Below are 23,484 nucleotides of genomic sequence, written 5' to 3'. Positions count from 1 at the left end.
ATGGGGGCTGCCGTAGCACCTGCCGTGGCCCTGGCTGCGGCGTTGCTCTCATCTCTCATGTGCTGCTCCCTCCTGGGGCCCAGTGACCCAGTGGCCTCGGTGTTGAGCCCCTACTTTGGCACCAAGACTCGCTACGAGGATGTCAACCCCAGGCTGGTTTTGGACCCCGAGGTGCACCTGCACCCCGGTGCAGCTGGTCGCCCTCATCCGCCATGGCACCCGCTACCCCACGGCTAAACAGATACGCAAGCTGAGGCAGCTGCACGGGCTGCTGCAGGCCCGCGGCCGCAGCAGTGCGGGCGGTCGCCACCTGGGCGCGGCGCTGGCCGATTGGCCCCTGGGGTACGCCGACTGGATGGACGGGCAGCTGGTGGAAAAGGGACGGCAGGACATGCGACAGCTGGCGCTACGCCTGGCATCGCTGTTCCCGGCCCTCTTCAGCCGGGAGAACTACGGCCGCCTCCGTCTCCTCACCAGCTCCAAGCACCGCTGCGTGGACAGCGGCGCCGCCTTCCTGCAGGGGCTGTGGCAGCACTACCACCCTGGGTTGCCGCCGCCGGACGTCGCAGATACGGAGTGTGGACCTCCAAGGATTAATGATAAATTGATGAGATTCTTTGATCATTGTGAGAAGTTTTTAACTGAAATGGGAAGGAATGCTACGGCTCTTTATCACGTAGAAGCCTTCAAAACTGGACCAGAAATGCAGAACATTTTAAAGAAAGTTGCAGCTACTTTGCAAGTGCCAGTAAATGATTTAAATGCAGATTTAATTCAGGTAGCTTTTTTTACCTGTTCATTTGACCTGGCAATTAAAGGTGTTAAGTCTCCTTGGTGTGATGTTTTTGACATAGATGATACAAAGGTATTAGAATATTTAAATGACCTGAAACAGTACTGGAAAAGAGGACATGGCTATACTATTAATAGTCGATCCAGTTGCACCTTGTTTCAGGATATCTTCCAGCACTTAGACAAAGCAGTTGAACAGAAGCAAAGATCTCAACCGATTTCTTCTCCAGTCATTCTCCAGTTTAGTCATGCAGAGACCCTTCTACCACTGCTTTCTCTCATGGGCTACTTCAAAGACAAGGAGCCCCTGACAGCTTATAATTATAAGGAACAAATGCACCGGAAGTTCCGAAGTGGTCACATTGTACCTTATGCCTCAAACCTGATATTTGTGTTTTACCATTGTGAGGACGCTGACTCCTAAAGAACAATTCCAAGTGCAGATGTTCCTGAATGAAAAGGTGTTACCCTTGGCTCACTCACAGGAAACTGTTTCTTTGTATGAGGATCTGAAGAACTACTACAAGGACATCCTTCAGGGTTGTCAGAACAGTGAAGAATGTGAATTACCAAAGGTGAACAGTACATCTGATGAGCTGTAAGCCACTAGTGAAAACTTTTAATTCTTCACCAAACTGTAGGGGTGATTACATGCTTTTAAGAGGTAGGCAATCCTTTGATTACAGAAAGTTTTCACATTTCTTGAGTATTTCTTTTCACAGAAAAATGTTTCTTTTTGGATCTGGACATGATATATAAGAAATGATTCTTCACTGGAGCAGCTTCTTAAAGAGAAAAATATCTATTTAATGAAACAGCTGGCACTGCAGATATTAACAGAAATGAAATTCTTCCTGTTTAAGAAACCTCACACTGAGATAGGATGTAATTTCAAAATGATACTTGAAAAATGCTTGAGTAACAATTAATAAAATATTAATTGAATGACTCATCATTTGATTGAACTGAGTCTAGGGACTACCAAATGTGATAAAGTTCTTTTTGCCTTAGGTAGGACAATTGTGGTATTAATTGTCTGTCTTAATCAGAAATGTAGTGATAAACCGAGTATTACTTGGGAAGAAAGCTAACATCTTTCTAGATGAGAGTTTGAAACTTACAGAGCAGAGTCTGATTTAAAGAGACACTTTCACTGGAGCAAGATAAAAAGTATAATGTGTTTGTTGGTAGTATTTGTAAAACATTTGAACACTTTTTCAATAATTCCTTAAAGCTTCTAATAGGTCTTAGGTTGTCTTAAATTATCATACCACTTTTACAGAGATAGCAGTGGAAGGACAAACAGAACAGTTACCAACAAGTCAGATGGATGGAATCAAAGTTTCTTAAATCTATTGCTTAGCTATCTTTTCTGTTGTTTTTGGCTTCTGTTTTTATATTTTGCTTTTTGAAATGTATCTTTGGTTGTTTGATTTTTTTTTAAATAAAGACTTCATTATGGCTGGCTTTGTTTTCACAGATTTGAACCTATCTCAAAGAAGAGTTCTGAGTTCTGTCAAATACCATGAGACTGTTTACTATAATAAAATTCTTGTGACTTTAAAAAAAAGCTAAAATGGGAATTAAAATACTGTTTTCTATCAATTTGTGAGAATAAAGAGCAGAATGTACAGTGTTGCTTAAAGGTTATGTTGCCTATGACTTTTAAAATAAACAATTTCATGTTGTGTATTGTACAACATTTAAAAATGCATGCATTCTACTCTTCAATTATATTATATAACAGTATATTTCAAAAGTAGCCAAAGATAAATCAATTTATTTACCCAGCGCTACTTAAAATAGCAACTTACTAAGAAGAACTCCCAATGGATGTTACCAACTATAATGCATCTACAGGATGCAGTCATGTATGACCACTGAAACTGGCATAGACAGATATATGTGGGCATGCACAGATATATCTGGTATGCCATGTAAGGAAAAAATCAGTTTATGCATATGTTAGCTAAGAAAATGTACAAAATATGATAAAAGGTGATATTTCAGGCTGGTGATTTATATGTGAAATTTTCTTTTTTATTTGTTATCTCTACAATGAACACATAAAAATTCTAATAAAAGGTTAACAGAAGAATCCTTGGAAAGAGGAAAAATATGAATCTAGCAAGATAAAATGAGTTACTTGCAATTAAATGTTTATGGATTATTTATACTAACTTTTAACCTCTTCCAAAGTAAAGGAAATTTTTTATCTGGGTTTCTATTATTATTTATGCTTTTAATTATATATTTTTCATACTATAAACTTTATTGCTTATGTATTGATAATAACCATTTTATATTATGTGTCCTTCTGAAAATTAAAAACAGCAAAAATAAATGGTCATTACTATAGAAAAATTATTTCTTTACCTTTTGGACTTTTTCTTTAAAAAGATGTTGAACTTTCCAACTGTATTTAACCTTCCTGCAATCCATTTATCAAATTTGACCTGAACACATATTACATACTTCATATATTCTCTCAGAACTCTAGCATATTTCAAAACTTTGTTTTTCTGTCCAGTATCAGCAAGTTGAGAATTAAAATTGAAGTAATGAGGGGCCTGTGCTGGGGCACAGGTCAATGCACCCATATGGGTTCTAGTCCCGGCTGCTCCTCTTCCAGTCCAGCTCTCTACTATGGGCTGGGAAAGCAGTAGAAGATGGTCTCAGTGCTTGGGCCCCTGCACCCACATGGGACACCTGGAAGAAGCTCCTGGCTCCTGGCTTTGGATTGGCACAGCTCCGGCCATTGCAGCCAACTGGGGAGTGAGCCAGAGGATGGAAGACCTCTTTCTCTCTCTCTTCCTCTCCTTCTCTCTCTCTGCAACTCTGACTTTCAAATAAATAAATCTTTTTTAAAAGGGCAAATTTAATTATATAAAGGATAATCAAATATACAGATAACTGATCTCTCACACTTTTATGTATTTTTCTCTAAAGACTTGCCATCAAACTTCATCTTGGTGATCCATTGTCTAAATCAGAAGAAAAAGACTATGATTTTGATGCCAAGGTAAATGCTCTATTATGAAACAAATGTTCTTGGTCAGAATTTAGTTCTATATATTATTTACTTTTTTTTTTTTTGACAGGCAGAGTGGACAGTGAGAGAGACAGAGAGAAAGGTCTTCCTTTTGCCCTTGGTTCACCCTCCAATGGCTGCCATGGCCGGTGCACCACACTGATCCGATGGCAGGAGCCAGGTACTTATCCTGGTCTCCCATGGGGTGCAGGGCCCAAGGACCTAGGCCATCCTCCACTGCACTCCCTGGCCACAGCAGAGAGCTGGCCTGGAAGAGGGGCAACCGGGATAGAATCCGGTGCCCCAACCGGGACTAGAACCCGGTGTGCCAGTGCCGCACGGTGGAAGATTAGCCTAGTGAGCCACGGCACCGACCTTATATATTATTTACTTTTAAAATAGAGCAGTGCTCTATGTATCATCATCTCACATGTTTAATGGAAAGTTGGTTAGAGAAAATAATTTTGTAGAAATATGATTAGTTGTCATTTTAAAATGCTTTTAGTTTGGTAAATATCAAAAATAAGTATACACTTTAAAAAGGTAAGAGTGAAAAGAATGGGCTGAGAAATATATAGGGGAACATTAATAGGAAACACTTTACTGCACTAGAGGGAATATAAAATTTGGTCAAGGGTGCATTTATAAAACACTGTGACTTTTAAATCATATCAACCTTTTAGAATGAATGTGCCTAAACAAATCATGACTGAACCAAATTAGCTGTTATAGTAATCATGGGATCTCCCTGGTGTGCTTCAGTTCTGAAACTGTTAGCATATGTCAGGGAATTTTTTTCTTTTCTTAGATCTTTTATTTTGCCATCATGTAATTTTTAGGAGACAATTTTCCCCATTTCTATTCTTGGTTCTGAACTTTGACTATTGTGATATTAGAAATTATGGAAATTTCAATTTTGGGTCACAATGGATTCCACTCTTTTTTCTAAGTCATTCCATTAACTGCATAGTTAAAACTCTGCATATAAGAGAATACATGTTTTTCCCAATACAATAATAAGTTCTAGAAGCAGAAACTCTTAACAACATATGAAAAAAATTAATTTCAGAATTTTTTAAAAAGATTTATTTTATTGGCCAGTGCCACGGCTCAATAGGCTAATCCTCTGCCTGCAGCACCAGCACACCGGGTTCTAGTCCCAGTTAGGGCACCAAATTCCATCCCGGTTGCTCCTCTTCCAGTCCAGCTCTCTGCTGTGGCCCGGGAAGGCAGTGGAGGATGGCCTAAGTCCTTGGACCCTGCACCCACATGGGAGACCAGGAGAAAGCACCTATCTCCTGGTTTCAGATCAGCGCAGTGTGCCAGCTGCTGTGCGCCGGCCCAGTTGCCATTGGTGGGGTGAACAAATGGAAAAAGAAGACCTTTCTCTCTGTCTCTCTTCTCACTGTCCACTCTGTCAAAAAAAAAAAAGATTAATTTTCTTTATTTGGAAAGACAGAGTTAGAGGCTTCCATCCATGGTTTATTCCCCAGATGGCTGCAACAGCCAGAGCTGCACCGATCTGAAGCCAGGAGATTCCTCCGGGTCTCCCACATGGGTGCAGGGGCCCAAGCACTTGAGCCACCTTCTGCTTTCCCATGCCATAGCAGAGGAGCAGCTGGGACTAGAACCAGTGCCCATATGGGATGCCAGCATTTCAAGCCTGGGCATTAACCCTCTGCACCACAGTGCTGGCCCAGAAATATTTTGGACTGTTGTTTGTTTAAAAAAATCTAATTTAAGTCCTTATATCACTTTCTAAAGATTAAAATTTTAGAAATTTTTGTATTTGGTACTATAAGTATTCATGTAAGCTCCTTCATCGCTGTGAGCTATTGGAAATTAGGTAATATTTATATATTTCCTAGAGCACTTAGAAATAAGGTATTAAAAGGGAGATCCAAGATTGTTAAATAGGGAGAAACATGTTGATTTTGGCCTGAGAGATATAAAGAAAAGCAGAGTAACTGCATTCCCAGGAGAAGCTGAAGAGAGGTTTGCAGTGGAAATTCTACAGAAAGAAGAGACACCATGGAGCAGTGTGGACGGTACAAACACCCAGGAGTGAGTGGGGACATCACCAGCAACTCCCACAGCCAGGGACTGTAGGAGATACCATCTTCTTGAAGTGAAATGAGAGGAGTCTGCAGCAACCTGTTTGGTGATATCACCAAAGGGAGATCTTTGCACACCAAACTTGTTTTGATTTTGGCCTGGAACACTAGCAGGGTCAGGGTGTCCACCTAGCCTCATGAAGGGAGAACACATGGTTTTCTTCTGATCCCCCCATAAAGGCATCTGGCAACTAGCAGGGAAGAAACACCATCTTAATAAGACAAGCAGAGGCTGTTGTGCCTTGCCTGCATGCACAACTAGGGAATGTTATTGGAGGGATAAACCCGAAGTCCCCACTGACTTTGATTCTGTTGGCTGGCAGGGGGCAGGAAGCCCACTGAGGCTTGAGAGGCACTTTCCGCCCCTTACTCTATCATGTGCACCCAGACTCAACCTACCAAGGTGGAGCACTGACAAGCAGCTGGCTCTGGGAAAACCTCTAGACTGTAGACAGAACAGCCTGCTCCCTGTGCCTGTGGAGCCCTGCATGCTATGACTGAGCGTGCTGTAACGCCATGATAGGGCATGGGGGATAGCTGGTTCTCTAGGAATCACTGTATCCAGCCTCTGAGGCTCAGATTTCACTGAGGACCTGGGGTGGGTCATTGCAGAGGGTTCTGGGCTCACACTGAGGCCAAACAGATCCTTTTTGTGGTTCCTGTGAATGTGTGGGTGGGGAGTGTAGTCACTGTGGGCTCACCCTGGGCATGGAAATGGGTGTGGAATTTCATAGTCAGAGAAGATCCTTCTGAGTTTGGTACTGAAGCTGCTGCCTGAAGGGTAAGAATGCACCATCCCTGTGACAGTCTAGGAAGAGGAAAGAATGGACCGAGTCCTGGAACAGTGGATCTCATTCAAATATCAATTTGTTTTTAGCACTGGGGAATGGCCAGGACATATGAAATGGGATAACCATATTTCTTGTCATTTTTATATTATATGTGAAGAAAAATGTGTAAATAAGTGCCTGGCATATTTGGGAAGCTAAGGAAATAAATACTGTTCTTAAATATTGCTATAACTTTTTGAAAATATTTACTGGGAAAAACTCACTTTATTATCAATATATGCTTCTGTTACTTGTAAGCTGAAATGCTTTTAAAATTTGAAATTTGTTTATTTGCTTAGAACCTGTGAAGTATTTATATAACTTATTGTTGACACTAATTATTACAGCATATTTCTAAATGTCCTCTTCAGAAATATGATGGCAAATGTGGGCCTGCTGATCAAAGAAGGAAAGATATAAATGAACAACTACAAGGTAAGAGCTAATTTTTTAAAAGTCATTTGACAGAATGTTTGTCTAAAATATGAGCACAGATAAGTTCTAATAATAAAAGGAACTAACCTATTATATGCATAGTAAGGAAAAAGGTAAGTAAAATGCTGATAAGTTTTGCATTTTACCAGCCATCAGCAACAGCTTAAATTGTGAGTGCCACTGAAGAAACTGAATTTTAGTTCCATTTAAAGGGAATTTTTGATCTGAGGAAAATCAAAACACACAGAAGTAAAAAAGAGGAAATAAGAGTAAGAAAGGTAGAGGATTCAGGAAGTAAAAAAAAGTAGTTGAAACAGGTATATCAAGTGGAGGATGATAAAATAATTCTGTTTTGAACCTTTTAAAAGGTGAATTTTTTGCAGTGACATAATTTTAATCCACTCTATAATCACAGGCTTAATTCACCACTAACTACAACATTGAACAAATAGAAAGTAGGAAGACCACAGTTCCACAGGTATATAAGCAATCATATCACAAGATTCCCTTTTAACCCTGTAATTTTTTGTATTCTATATTAACTGCCACATATCAGAGAAAACATGGTATCTGTCTTTTGAAGACTGGCTTATTTAAGTATAATGGTTTCCAGTTGCATCCATTCTGTTGTGAAACACAGGACTTCATTCTTTTTACATCCTTGTAGTATTCCATAGTGTACATACACCACATTTTATTTCCCCAGTCATCAGTGGATGGACATTTGGTTGATTCCATATCTTAGCTATTACGAATTGAGCTGCAATAAACATGGTTGTACAGATCACTCTTTTTTTAACTTTTATTTAATAAATATAAATTTCCAAAGTACAGTTTTTGGATTACAAGATCACTCTCTCATACACTGATTTCTTTTCATTTGGGTAAATTCCCAGGAAGCAGATGGCTGGGACATTCAGTGGGTCTAAGTTCAGATTTTTGAGGTATCTCCATACTGTCTTCCACAGTGGTTGTAGCAGTTTACATTCCCACCAACAGTGGATTAGGGTAACTTTTTCCCCACATCATTTCTATATTTGATATTTGTTGATTTCTGTATAAGAGACATTCTAAAGAGGTTTGAGGTGAAACCTCATTGTGGTTTTGATTTATATTTCCCTGATGACTAGTGATCCTGAGTATTTTTTCATGTATCTATTTGACATTTGAATTTGATCTTTTGAAAAATGCCTGTTCAAGACCTTTGCCCATTTTTTTTAAGATTTTATTTATTTATTCGAAAGTCAGAGTTACACAGAGAGAGAAAGAGAGGCAGAGAGAGATCTTCCATCCACTGGTTCACTCCTCAATTAGCTGCAACAGCCAGAGCTGCACAGATCTGCAGCCAGGAGCCAGAAGCCTCCTCTGGGTCTTCCCACGTGGGTACAGTGGCCCAAGGACTTAGGCCTCCTACTGCTTTCCCAGGCCATAGCAGAGAATTGGATCAGAAGTGAAGCAGCCAGAACTCAAACTGGCAGACATATGGGATGCTGGCACTACAGGGAGTGGCTTCTCCTGCTACACCACAGTGACAGCCCTGATGCCCATTTCTTAATTGGATTGTTTATTTTGTTGCTGTTGGTTTTCTTGAGCTATTTATTATTTAATTAATTTTATTATTGGAAAGGCAGAGTTAGAAAGAGGCAGAGAGAGAGAGAGAGAGAGATCTTCCATCCACTGATTCACTCCCCAAATGACTGCAATTCAGGAGCTTCTTCCAGGTCCCCCATGTGTGAGCAGGTGCCCAAGGACCTCCTCCACTGCTTTCCCAGGCCATAGCAGAGAGCAGGATTGGAAGTGGAGTAACCAAGTCTTGAACCAGCACCCATAGGGGATGCTGGCACCGCAGACATCAGCTCTACCTACCACGCCACACCGTCAGCCCCTATCAGGAAGTCTTTTCCTATGCCAATGTCTTGCAGAGGTACCCTGACATTTTTCTTTAGTAAACTGATAGCATCATGCCCTAGATTTACATCCTTGATTCATTTTGAATTTATTATTGTAGAAAGCATAAAGTAGGGGTCTTTTTTCTTTCTTCTGCACATGTAGATCCAATTTTCCAAGCATCTTTTCTTTTCTCCAATGAGTGATTTTAGCTAACTGTCAAAGATTAATTAGTTATAGATGCATGTATTAATTTCTGGAGTGTCTATTCTGTTCCACTGGTCTATATGTCTATTTTTTTGCCAGTACCTGGCTGCTTTGATTATAACTGCCCTTTAGTATGTCTTGAAATCTGGTATGGTTGTGCCTCCAACTTTGTTTCTGTTTAAGATTATTGTAGCTATTCAGGGTCTCATAGCTTCCATGGCAATCTTAACATCCCTATTCTAGATCTGAGAAAAATGTTGTTATTTTGATTGGCATCTCTTTGAGTCTCTTAATTGCTGTTGGTACTTGGACAATTTGGTGATATTCTCCTAATCCACAAGCATGCATGATTTTTTTCCATTTTTTATCTTCTTTCTTTAATGTTTTACAATGTTTTTATAAATGTTTTATAATGTTTTTCATTGTAGATATCTTTCACATCCTTAGTTAAATTTATTACAAGGTATTAAATTTTTTGTAGTTATTGTGAATACTAATCTTAATAGCTCTTTCTCAGCCATGACATTCTCTGTGTTTACAAAGGCTGCTGATTTTTGGTCCTGCAACTTTAAAAAACTTTTTTATGAATTCCAATAGTCTTTTAGTGGAGACTTTCATTTTCCCTATATACAGGACCATGTCATCTGCAAATAAGGATAATTTCACTTCCTCCTTTCCCAGCTGTATCCCTTTGAGTACTTTCTCATGCTTAATGGCTCTAAAACTTCCACTGAGTAACAATGGTGAACATTTACTATTCATTTATTTGAAAGGCAGAGTTGCAGAGAGGCAGATGGAGAGAAATAGAGAGAGAGGGAGGGAGGAGGGATCTTCCATCTGCTGGTTTACTCTCCAAATGGCCTCAATGGCCAGGGCTGTGCCAATCTGAAGCCAGGATCCAGGGGCTTTTCCAGTTCTCCCAAGTGGGTTCAAGGGCTCAAAGAGTTGGGGCCATCTTGTACTGATTTCCCAGGCCATAGAAGAGAGCTGGATCAGAAGTAGAGCAGCCAAGACTCAAACTGGTGCCCTCATGAGATGCCGGCACTGCAGGTTGCAGCTTTACCTGCTACACCACAGCACCAGCCCTATGTCTGCCCTTCTCTCTGGCATCACTGAACTTCTTGGTGATGCCCGCTTCACCAGCCCCTATTTTTCAGACAACTACACCCGTTTCATGTTTTTCCCTCTCTTGATAATGTCACTTTTTTCTGTCCTCTACATATTTTAAACTAATCTCAGTCTTTAAATCTCAGATCAGGAATCGTCCATAAAAGAGCCATCTATGTCATCTTAATTTACATCCTTTAAACCCCAGTGCCTAACACTTATCTGGCACACAATAAAAGCTGATTAAAATAAGTAAAGACTCTTCATACAAAGACGGTTATCCTACTCTGCTCTAGAACATTGGAAGCTATTACTGTATCCAACTGTACTCCTGAACCCATTTACCAACCTCTCTCCATTTGCTCCCCCCTCCTCTTTCCAGCCTCTCATAATCACTGTTTTACTTTGTATTTCTATGAGATTCATTTTTTCAGCTTTCACAAGTGAGAACACACAGTTTTTATCTTTCTTAGCCTGATCTATTTCACTTAATATAGTGTCCTCCAGATTCATCCATATTGCTGCAAATGACAGGATTCTATGCTTTATTATGACTGAACAATATTCCACTGTGTATATGTAACCATGTTTTCTTGATCCATTCATCTGTTCATCTGTCAATGTAACACCTGGATTGATTCTATATTGTGGTTATTTTATATCTTTATTTTATAAAGATTACAGCTTTTATCTAACTGTTCCACATGGCACATTTAAGTAATTATACAGATCTGTCAAGGAAACTAGTCTTAACAATGCAAATTACAATCTATTAAATGTATTAGGCTTAGGACACATTCCTTGCTATGGTGGTCTAGAAAGCCTTTTTATATTTGGAGCTTACTTACACCAAGGAAACACAGCATATGATTACAATAAAAGTCACTATACAGGAACAATTTTTTCTGCTATTACAGACTCTTACAAGAAAACAAAGCCAAATAGGCAAATGATCAAGAAGCTACTATGTGACAATTGGAGTAAAAACAATGATAAACACATAGAACCTGAATTAGAAAAAAATAGCTTTTCTCTACCACACAATGACTTACAAATTACAGTCTGGGAAAAGCAAGAAATTCTTAAAGGAAATCAAAATATCCAGCCACAGGTCTGTATAAACTTAAATTTACAGTTTGATATTTTTAATTTGCTTTAGTATATTATTGTCATAGCATACACCAAGTGAAAATATATTTGATACCAGATTTTAAAATTAATAGATCATAATTTAATAGTCAATATAAAATATTTAGTTAAAAACAAGAATTTGGAATTCAGAACTTTGGAATTGAGAAAAAAACCTAAATATTATTTGCTTTTCCATTCATATATACTTCTTCCATGATACAAAAAGTAATGTAAAATATTGACTCATATGATTAAGTCATTAATTTTTGTACATTATGTTGTTGACCATTGAGTTGGCTGAAACAATAATCATTGCCAATGGTTCAAAATTTGCGGTTTTTTATTCCTAGACTTTAATGTCAAAGTTAAAAATTTCATCTGCTTGGAATGTAACTGGCTTGAGCATCTACATTCAGGGAGAGAATTCGGTAAAAAATCACCCAGTTGCTTTTTTTTTTTTTCTGACAGGCAGAGTTAGACAGAGAGAAAGAGAGAGAGAGAAAGGTCTTCCTTTTTCTGTTGGTTCACACCCCAAGTGGCCACTATTGCTGGTGCTTTGCGGCCGGCGCACCGCGCCGATCTGAAGCCAGGAGCCAGGTGCTTCCTCCTGGTCTCCCATGCGGGTGCAGGGCCCAAGGACCAGGACCATCCTCTACTGTACTCCCGGGCCACAGCAGAGAGCTGGACTGGAAGAGGGGCAACCAGGACAGAATCCGGCACCCCGACCAGGGACTAGTGCCGCAGGCGGAGGATTAGCCTAGTGAGCCACAGCACCGGCCCCAAGTTGCTTACTAAGAGTCACAATTTCTAGCATGGGACCTTTGATAAGTACAGACAACTTTCTAACTTGTTATATTTTAAGCAGAAAAAAGCAAAGTATTATATAATATTTTAGCCACTGTCATTATTGGATATTATAATATAGTAGAACTAGACAGGGTGGGAATAAAACAGTAAAATAAAGAGGGGCCCCATTTGGAAGTTTTGAAAATTCAAGAATAATTGAAACCAAAAATTTACAATAACTTCAATGACATGTATTGATGAAACTAAGTAAACCAAAAATATTTCATTGACTGAAATCATGATAAAACTAATAATCAAATAGTAACATCCATAAAAATGTTTTTTATTGCACAAGGAGTAACTTAATATGAAACTTTTCATTAAAGTTTGAACAAGAAAGAAAGACACACAAAAGTAATGAAATGGGAACATCAGAAAACCTCCCATATGATGATGATCATGGTGGTGGTGGTACATTAACTCAACAGAGAGAGAGTGGAAAAACTGATCATCAGCAATTTCCTACTAAAGAGGATGAAGAACATAATGGGTGAGCCTGCAGCAATATTTTACAGATGACTGTTATTGTCCTATCAAACTAATTCTGATTTGGGCTAATATTAATGAATATAAAATTCTGCACATGTACTAAGGATCTTCAGTCTTGCCTTATAATAAAAATACAAATCAATATTTAAATATTATCTTCCTAATCATATTGATGCATGTTTTATTTTTAAGACAATAACCAAGCAAATATGAGGACAAAAACATTTTCATAGAGTGTTGGTAAATAAAATTGGGAAGTCCTTTTGAAGGGTAACTTAGTAGTATGTATCAAAATTTGGTATATGTTATCCCTTTAACCTTGCAATAGATTCACTCTAGGACTAGGCCCTACTTGAAAACATGGCCATGGCCCAGGTGCTTGGGCCCTGCACCCCATGGGAGACCAGGAAAAGCACCTGGCTCCTGGCTCCTGCCATCGGATCAGCGTGGTGCGCCGGCCGCAGCGCGCTGGCCGCGGCGGCCATTGGAGGGTGAACCAACGGCAAAGGAAGACCTTTCTCTCTGTCTCTCTCTCTCACTGTCCACTCTGCCTGTCAAAAAAAAAAAAAGAAAACATGGCCTAATTTGCACACATTTGTTAGCACATCCATGATAGTATTTTGCTGAGAATTTTTTTATCTTGTTCATCAGTGATATTGGTCTTTGGCTAGGTTCTCCCTCATGCACTATATCCCCAGTGGCATGGGATGCCACAGTCTGCCCTTACCTCACTCTCTAAACCTGGTGTCTCCTACAGCCCCCAGCTGCGAGATTGGTTGACCTTTGTGATACATTTATGGACAGGGCTTATCTCTGACAGGCCATCTTTCAGAAATGAAAATTTGACTTGATTAGTTGGAGAGTGAGGCTAGTAGTCATTAATTAACTGAAGAGATTTAAAACTGGTTGTGGGTGATTATTTCTTACCCTGGCTACAGGGAAAACTTAACAAGATGCTTTCCATTTAACAATTGCCTTCAGGGGCAAGCCTAAGCGCAGCAGACAAGATGTCCATTGAGATGTCATCCCCTATCAGAGTACCTGGGTCTGATATCTAGCTTGGACTCTTAACTCCTTTCTTGTTCCAAAATGAATTTTTAAATTTCCTACAAGGTTACACTGTAGTCAACAGTATGAGCTAAACATATTGAAAAGAAGGATACATAAAATGTATGGAGTATCCAAGAGCCTACTCTTGGATAACAGTAATCAAAGTTTTGTGAAAGAAATATGAAGGTAGTGTCTCAAACTAAATCGTTTTTAGAGATACATGTATTTCCTGAAGATTAATCTTTTCTAACCACTACATACAACTATAAATAGCAATCATTAAAGATTCATTAATTTAAATCATCTTTCCTAAATCAAAAGAAGAAAAGGTAATTTTTGACTTGTAACTTTACTTCAAAATTCCTTTTGATAAACTGATTATCAATTATCAGAACATTCTTTCACCACTACCTTTCAAGTATATCTGCCTTTGGAAGAGATTAAAATGATAAATTAGTAACAGGAAAATTAAAAAGTAAAGATACTTGAGAACATAGACATTTCATTATAATAAACATACTAAGATCATGATAACAAAATGATTTTTTTAGTTTCTAACAAACTGAATTTTAAGATAAGTATATGTAACTGTATATTTACCTTAAAACAAGTAAAATAGAACAGGTAATGCTCATGCATTGTCTAAAAATTTAGGGAGCAGTTAAGAAGGAAAGAAGAACAATGTAGTAAGGAAGTGACAGTGAAACAACTTGAACTGACCCTCAGAACACTAGAAATGGAATTGGAGGCTGTAAGAAATAACTTGAATCAGGTAAATTAATCTTTGCTTTATTCTTTATAAATATCATTACATCTATATCTATATTTATATCTATATCTATATCTATATAAATTTTAATGTCAGTGTTGTGGTGTAGCAGGTTAAGCTGCTGCTTGCACATGCTGGCATTCCCACACAGAGTGTTGGTCCCCATCCTCATTATTCCACTTTTTTTTTTTTTAACAGGCAGAGTGGACAGTGAGAGAGAGAGAGAGACAGAGAGAAAGGTCTTCCTTTTGCCGTTGGTTCACCCTCCAATGGCCGCCGCGGCTGGCATGCTGCGGCCAGCACACCACGCCGATCCAAAGGCAGGAGCTAGGTGCTTCTCCTGGTCTCCTATGGGGTGCAGGGCCCAAGGACTTGGGCCATCCGCCACTGCCTTCCCTGGCCACAGCAGAGAGCTGGCCTGGAAGAGGGGCAATTGGGACAGAATCCGGTGCCCCAACCAGGACTAGAACCCGGTGTGCCGGAGCCACTAGGAGGAGGATTAGCCTAGTGAGCCATGGTGCCGGCCATTATTCCACTTTTGATTCAGCTCCCTGCTAATACACTTGCAAAAGCAGCAGAAGAGGGCCCAAGTACTAGGGTCCCTGTCATCCCTATGATTCGAGACCCGATTCCGGGTTCCTGGCTTTGGCCTGGTATAGACCTGGTTGTTGCAGTCATTTGAAAAGTAAACCAGCAGATGGAAGGTCTCTTTCTGTCTCTTCCTCTCTCTCTGTATGCTCTGCCTTTCAAATAAATAAATACATCTTTTTTAAAAAAAGATATCATTTAGATTTAACATAACACAAATTGTTATCCTAAAGATGAATTATGATATTTACTGCTAAAATTATTGATTGTAAATCATGGCACCTAGTGAGACTCAGTACATGCTTCCTGCATGAAGCAATAAAAGGTGAATTGAGATTAGTCACTCACGTGTTAATGTAGACATTTTATGTTAAATAAATAGTTTATAAATGGCTTTTAAATTATAGTGAAGCTAGCAAAACTTTTTATAAATAACTTCATTTATGATAACATGTGACTGTACTTAAGAAGTATTTTTGCTTTGAAGAATTTGGCTGTCATTTCTCCTATTAAAATTTAAACAATTGGGGCAGGTGCTGTGGGGCAGCAGGTTAAGCTGCCGTCTGCAGTGCTGACATCCCATATGGGCACTGGTTTGAGTCCCAGCTGATCCACTTCTGATCCAGCTCCTTTCTAATGTGCCTGGGAAAGCAGTAAAGGTGGCCCAAGTGCTTGGGCCCTTATACCTATGTGGGAGACCTGGAACAATCTCTTAGCTCCTGGCTTCAGCCTACTCAGGCCCAGACATTGCGGCCGTTTGGGGAGTGAACCAGATAAAAATCTGTGTCTGTGTCTGTGTGTGTGTGTGTGTGTCTTCCACCCTGTATTCTGATTTATAAGTACATAAATATTTCTAAAAATTTTGAATAATTCAAGTGACACGAAGATCTTTAGTAGGTTGCTTTCTTGTAACATTTATTTTTTCTTAGGTTCTGCTCTTACTCTTTATGATTTTTTTCTTTTCAAATGTTTTAAGACCAAAAAGTTAATGAAATGTGTCTCTAGGTTGAAGAAGAGCAAAACAACACCCAGAGACATCTTTCTGCAAAAGAGAAGGCCATAGTATTCAAAGACGAAATTCTGATCATTCACCTTGGCAAGCAAAAAGGGACAGAAATGACTAAAATGAAAATGAATGATGAGGTATTTTTAGTCATTTTGAAATCTGTGTTTTCATATGTATATGTATTCATACAGTTGCAAGGATAATTGAAAGTATAACGCATTTTAAAACCACATCTAGTTGAAAGTGGTGGTGGTGGTGGTGGCATTCTTTCAGTAAATACCATCTACATTTATTTTCTATTTTTATAAAAAAAGAATCTGCTAGTACTCATGGATAAATTGTATGTATTACTTTTTTGTACTGATGCCAGTATTACAATATGAGACCATTGCTATAGGTTTAGTCTCTACCATTTCCAAGGAAATCCTGACATTAACCCAGTTTTCTACTCAGCTCACAATTAGTTTGTACTAATATAGAATAAAAAAGTATCACATTATTTTAGGTTTTGAAAAAAAATTTGTTATGCTCATATCGAGAAATCTAACCTAAAATAGTAAAAGACAAAATGTAATGTTAATGAAAACAACACTAGAAAGTTAACTCTTACAAAATCAACAGAAGAGTACAATACCAGGTATCTACAGAAGTAATCCACGTGGAGAAAACTGAGTGTGGCGTTGAGAAGTGAACTAGAATGAAGAGACCAAAGTATAACTAACCCCAGGGAAGAGGTCTTGGTCTAGAAATACAGATTAAGCAATGTAAGTTGAAGCCTTGATATTTGAGGAACCTTGAGAGAATTTTTAAAGAGTAACAGAAAGTGAAGGAACTAAAATTCAGGGGTTTCTCCCTTTAGCAGTGAAGGGGGGGGGCAGTGGCGCTGTGGCATAGTGGGTGAAGCCACTATGAAGCCATATGGGTGCCATTTTGAGTCTCAGCTGCTCCACTTCAGATCCTGCTCTCTGCTATGGCCTGGGAAAGCAACAGAAGATGGCCCAAGTGCTTGGGCCCCTGTTCCCATGTGGGAGACCTGGAAGAAGCTCCTGGCTCCTGGCTTCGGATCAGCACATCTCCGGCCATTGCAGCCAACTGAGGAGTGAACCAATGGATGGAAAATCTCTCAATCTTTCTCTTTCTCTCTCTCTCTCTGCCTCTCCTTCTCTCTGTGTGTAACTCAGACTTCCAAATAAATAAATCTTTTTTTAAGATTTTATTTATTTATTTATTTATTTGACAGGTAGAGTTACAGACAGTGAGAGAGAGAGACAGAGAGAAAGGTCTTCCTTCCATTGGTTCACCCCCCAAATGGCTGCTATGGCCGGCGCTGTGCCAAGCTGAAGCCAGGAGCCAGGTGCTTTTTCCTGGTCTCCCACATGGGTGCAGGCACCCAAGCACTTGGGCCATCCTCCACTGCCCTCCCGGGCCACAGCAGAGAGCTGGACTGGAAGAGGAGCAGCCGGGACTAGAACCCAGTGCCCATATGGGATGCCGGCTCTACAGATGGAGTACTAACAAAGTGAGCTGTGGTGCCAGGTCCCAAATAAATAAATCTTTAAAAACAAAAAGAAGTGAAGTGGGATTAGGGAAGCAGAGGGTGGGATGTGCTTGCTATTAGCCATTGTCACTGAGAAGGATGGTAGAACGAGGACTGAAAGAGCACCGGGTGACCCTTAAGAGTTGTGACTGCAACTGTAGGATTGAAAACCCGATTTTAGCAATAATTGATTTTTAAAAGAGATCTGTGGATGAGACCATGCATTAAAGGCTATGAGAGTCCAACAAAAGGAGAGAAACAGTGTAAAAGTAATTAGAATCAAGCAAGTTATTTTTTTGTCTTATAGAGCAGACTTAAGCTTTATACCTAAAGAGAAATGGAAAAAGAAAAACTAAAGATAAGTAAGGATCAAAAATTTAATAGGGGATGGCATTGTGGCATACTGGGTAAAGCTGCCACCTAGAGTGCTGGCATCCTATATGCATGCCGGTTCAAGTCCCAGCTGTTCCACTTCTGATACAGCTCCCTGCTAATGTGCTTGGGAATACAGTGGAAGATGGCCCAGGTCCTTGGACCCCTACACCCACGTGGGAGACCTGGAAGAATCTCCTGGCTCCTGTCTACAGATCAGCCCAGCTCCAGCCATTGTGGCCATTTGGGGAATGAACAAGCAAATGGAAGAACTCAGCTTCTGCCTCTACCCCTCTCTCTCTGTAACTCTGCCTTTCAAATAATTAAATTTAAAATAAATTTAAAAAAATATATACCAGATGTGAATTTTCAAAAAACTCTCCATATGAATAAAGCCTACAATATTTTGAAACTCAAATATATAATTTTTCATTTTTCAATTTCTGAGATAAAATTTTGTGTTTACATTACAGTTAAAGATTTAATGCTCCACTAGAGTTCAACGAGTAAAAAGTAAAAATATCACGGTTCAACAGAAATATAGACAAAGACTATAAACTGCCATCAAATTAAAATATGTCAATTCCACTAACATGGTGAATTTCAAAATAATCACAGATCATTTAAAATTATAGTAGTATACCATTCTTAACAATTTGTTTGAAAAAGATATAAAACAAAGTTGTGAAAAGCATATTTACAGCAATACTGATACAGGCATTTCTTTTTTGTTGTTTTTGTTTTTCACTTTAGCTCCCACATATAAGGGAGACCATGCAGTATTTCTTTTTAATGAGTTTTTAGGGCATCTTTTGAATCAAAAAGGTAAATTAAAGACGTTATTTAAAAAGTAATTCATTAACACTTAATATTTTATGTGCAAAACCTTCTATTTTTCACTTTCATTTGAAAGGTAGATTTGGAGGGAAGGGGAGAGAGAGAGCGCGAGAGAGCAAGATTTTCCATCCACTGGGTCACATCTCAAAATCCCACAACTGGGGCCGGCACTGTGGTGCAGCGAGTTAACGCCCTGGCCTGAAGCGCCGGCATCCCATATGGGCGCCAGTTCTAGTCCTGGCTGCTCCTCTTCTGATCCAGCTCTCTGCTATGGCCTGGGAAAGCATAAGAAGATGGCCCATGTCCTTGGGCCCAGGCACCCATATAGGAGACCTGAAGGAAGCTCCAGGCTCCTGGCTTCGGATTGATGCAGCTCTGGCCGTTGCAGCCAGTTGGGCAGTGAACCAACGGATGGAAGACCTCCCTCTCTGCCTCTCCTTTCTCTGTGTAACTCTCATTTTTAAATAAATAAATATATATATTTTTAAATCCCACAACTGCCCAAGCTGGGCCAGGCCAAGGCCAGGGTCCCAGAACTCAACCTGAGTCACCAATATGGTTGACAGGGGCCCAAGCCCATGATTCACAGCTGATGCCTCCCTGGTTACACTTTAGAAGGAAGCTAGATGATTACAGTAGCCAGAAGTCAGATGGTGATATGGGATTTGGACATTCCAAGCAGCAAGTTAATTGCTGTGCAAAATACCTGCCTCAAAATCACTATTTTAACAAATAAATGCTGGCAATTTAAGGTCCAGAAATGATCATAAAAATCTAAAACAATGTGAGCTATTTTAAAAGGTCATTATTTTAGAAACATGCTTAGCATCAGGATTTTAGTGAACATATTGCCCATGACTCATAAAAAATGATATTTTAAAGAGTCTTTATAATTAAAAAATAATTTTCTTTAAAATATTTTTCAAAGTCTGAGGGTAACTGATTTTGTAAATGAGTCACAGATATTTTAATGCAGTAAATTCTGGTTTCTTTACATTTAATAGTCTTCCTTCAGCTTATGTCTCACATCAATTTTAGTTTCCACCACTATGTAGCAAGAAGTCTCTTGCCTCTAGGTTTTAGTGTCATTTTATTCACTGGCCTGAAGCTCTTCCTGTCAATCTCTTTAAATGCCATTAAGCTTCCACTCACATCTCTTTGAAGTACTTTTGTTTTTCATTCTTACTCTTCTATCTTTTCAACTTCTACCTCCCTCTTGTCTGAAGGCATAGTACGTGCTTTAGATCTTGGTTTCTTTTTTTAAAAAAATAATTGTACCCCTCCATATTTAGTATCAGTTTTCTATTACTGTGTAGCAAAACATCTCACCAGTCAGTATTTCTAGGACAGGTGTATGACCTGGCAGTTAAGAGGCCCATGTCCCATATCAGAATGCCTTGGTTTGATCCTTGGCTCTGGCACCAAATTCTAGCTTCCTTCCACTGTAGATCCTGGGAGGCAGAGGTGGTGGCTCAAGTTACTGGATCCCTGCGACCCATATGGGAGACCTGGATTTAGTTCCTTGTTGCTGGGTTCAGCCTCTCCCTCCACATTCACCCCGCACTCCTCTTCTTTCTTTGACTCTCTCTCCCTCCAAAAAGTAATTCAGTTTCAATGCAACATTTATTTTGTTTACAGACTGCAATTTAGTCAAGAGTCAAAGGACCACTCATTTATTATGCACTTAGCATCAACTGAGATGAAGCTGGTGAACAGAATCATCACAGGTTTATTTACTAATGTGTGTAGCAGTTGAAGCTTGGGTTTGATAAGGTCATTCACTGGGCAGTCGGAACACCTATGTGATGATTTGCCTTTGGCTGGGGTTTCCTCACAACACCAGGGCTGGATTAGAAGGGTGAGCTTCAGTAGAAAAACTCAGGTGGAAGCTGTATCACATCTCATCTTCTATCCTAAGGAAGGTCACCCAATAGTGTTTCATATTCTGTCCAGCAGAAACCACAGTCAGTTCATATTCAGGTGACAGCACATCATGGAAGAAATGTCACCTTCTCTTACAAACTGATAATGACTATATATAAAAGAAATCAGTTATTTCTCAATATCACTGAAAGCCAGTGCTGCGGCTCAATAGGCTAATCCTCCGCCTTGCGGTGCCGGCCCACCGGGTTCTAGTCCCAGTCAGGGAGCTGGATTCTCTCCTGGTTGCCCCTCTTCCAGGCCAGCTCTCTGCTGTGGCCAGGGAGTGCAGTGGAGGATGGCCCAAGTACTTGGGCCCTGCACCCCATGGGAGACCAGGAGAAGCACCTGGCTCCCGGCTTCGGATCAGCGTGGTGTGCCAGCCACAGCGCGCTGGCCGCAGCGGCTATTAGAGGGTGAACCAATGGTAGAGGAAGACCTTTCTCTCTGTCTCTCTCTCTCTCTGTCCACTCTGCCTGTCAAAAATAAAAAAAATCACTGAATTTTCAGCAAGTTTTGTTGCTACCATTGTTGTTTAGTGGAAAATATCAAAGGTCGACAAGACAACTTTATTGACTGAGTTACTTTCATTCAGGAAAATACATAGATCAGCTCATTAAGTTTGTATACTGTGTGATGTGATTTCTCATTAAATCCACGAAAAATATGATATAGAAATTGTTATATTCTTTAATTTTATATGACATTATTTTGAATTTAAAAATTAAAATTGACTCTACTTTTTTGATTATTGTATTACATAAGTAGTAACATAAGAATGATTTACTTTTTATTACAATTCATAGTTCATTCATGGGTAACAAAGTACATATTTTAAACTTCTTATTTCACATTTTTAAAAATTGCTCTCTGAATCACTGATCCAAAACTAAAGGAAACAAATATACAATAACTATTCATGTGGTAATTATTTTTTAAATTTTCTCTAGGAACAAGCATCATCCAAAGAAAAAATTCAGCAGTTAAAAGAGACTAATAATGCTTCAATAATGAATCAAAAGGAACTCAGAATTAAAGAACTGGAGTATGAACTCTCCAAAATGAAAGCTGTTCAAGAAGATTCTATGATAAGAGAACTGGAAAAATATAAGCAACTGTATCTAGAAGAAGTACAAGTTAGAAAAACATTATATAATAAGCTAAATGAGTAAGTCAAATCATAGGCATAGAAAATAAGTTCATTAATATGCATCAGGTATAATTTTAATTAAGATATGTTGCTGTTATTAGTAGGAAATGAGTTAACTAGACAATTTCATGAAATGTTACTTGATGAAATTAACATAACTTTAGGACAATTTATGTAAATATTAATTATTCTAATTATTTTAGAGAAGACTGTTACTAAAACCCACGGGGTCAACTACTACAACAACTCCTAGCACTACTGGCACTCAGTAAATTAACTTTTCCTTCATTGTTATTGTTGACGTTATCACTAGAAAGTGCCTTGAGGACAAACGATCCTCTAGGTTTTCCACTCTACTTGTGGAATAGGTAAAGTTTAACTTAGAGAAGTGAAGTGTAATTCAGAGTGTTTCAAATTAAAATGTTTGCCAGCTGGAGGAAGTGTGTGGAAGACAGAAAGTCGAAGTCCACCTCTGATGCACTGGTAGCAATGTTATGCCCTAAATGCCCTTGGAAGTGCTGTGGAGTTTTTGATCACTGACTCAACTATGTGATTCTCCCCTAGAGAATATTGCTCCAAATTATCCCTCATTGCTTTAGTTTTTCTCAGGAAATAGGAAAAACAGGTGAAAAGCGCAGTGGTTCTCAAAGCAAATTCTTGAAACTGTCTTTGAGGATGTTCTTTAAATCTCAAAACTGGCTGGCCTTTTAATTGTATATATTTAAAGGTTGCAACATGATGGTTTTGATATATTTTATAGAGCGATAAGGTGACTTTAGTTGAGAAAATCAACATGTTCATCATCTCACATAGTTATCCTTTAAATGCAAGTGATACCAGTGCCATTCCCAAGAATCTCGTAAGTAGAGCCATTCCAGAGGCATCAGGTCAACCATACATCACTGATAGCCATTTTTCTTCCTCTCAATTTTTTTGAATCATCTGTTTATTAGTGATCCCCCAAAACATATGAACTATTTTGAATAATTTAAAACCTTTGTGTACAATAGGTATGTCCTGATATACTTTCACTGTTAAAACACTATGTAATAGGAAATTCCATTTACTCTTATGACCAGTTTCTTTCAAATGCAAGTTATTTGGGAATTATTTGGGGGAAAATCAAAATACTAAGTGTTTATCTTCTGTAATCTTAACAGGACTAATGTCACATTAGCAGAGGTCAGAACCAAACTTCTTCTGGAGAAGCAGCGGAACAGAGCTTTACTCAACACTCTTACTGTGAGACCCATCCCAGAGTCAACTTGTGTTGGAAATTTTAATAATAGCTCAGTGTTGAATAGAAATCTTACTCCAAAAGAAAACTTAATGATACCAACTTCAAGACAGCAGTCTTCATATAACAGCATGGTGGACTATTTGTTC

General features: G+C 39.1%; 1 pseudogene; it reads left to right on the top strand.

Annotated features, from left to right (window-relative positions):
• On the top strand, positions 1–1,420 carry LOC100350561 (multiple inositol polyphosphate phosphatase 1 pseudogene; annotated as a pseudogene).
• The last annotated feature ends 22,064 nt before the right edge of the window (positions 1,421–23,484 follow it).

Source organism: Oryctolagus cuniculus, chromosome 19 (genome assembly GCF_051225735.1).
Source record: "Oryctolagus cuniculus isolate XC-2025 breed Fujian yellow rabbit chromosome 19, ASM5122573v1, whole genome shotgun sequence".
Classification (NCBI taxonomy): domain Eukaryota; kingdom Metazoa; phylum Chordata; class Mammalia; order Lagomorpha; family Leporidae; genus Oryctolagus; species Oryctolagus cuniculus.
Note: the sequence above shows the minus strand (reverse complement) of the source record. Positions and strands in the feature narration are given on the sequence as shown.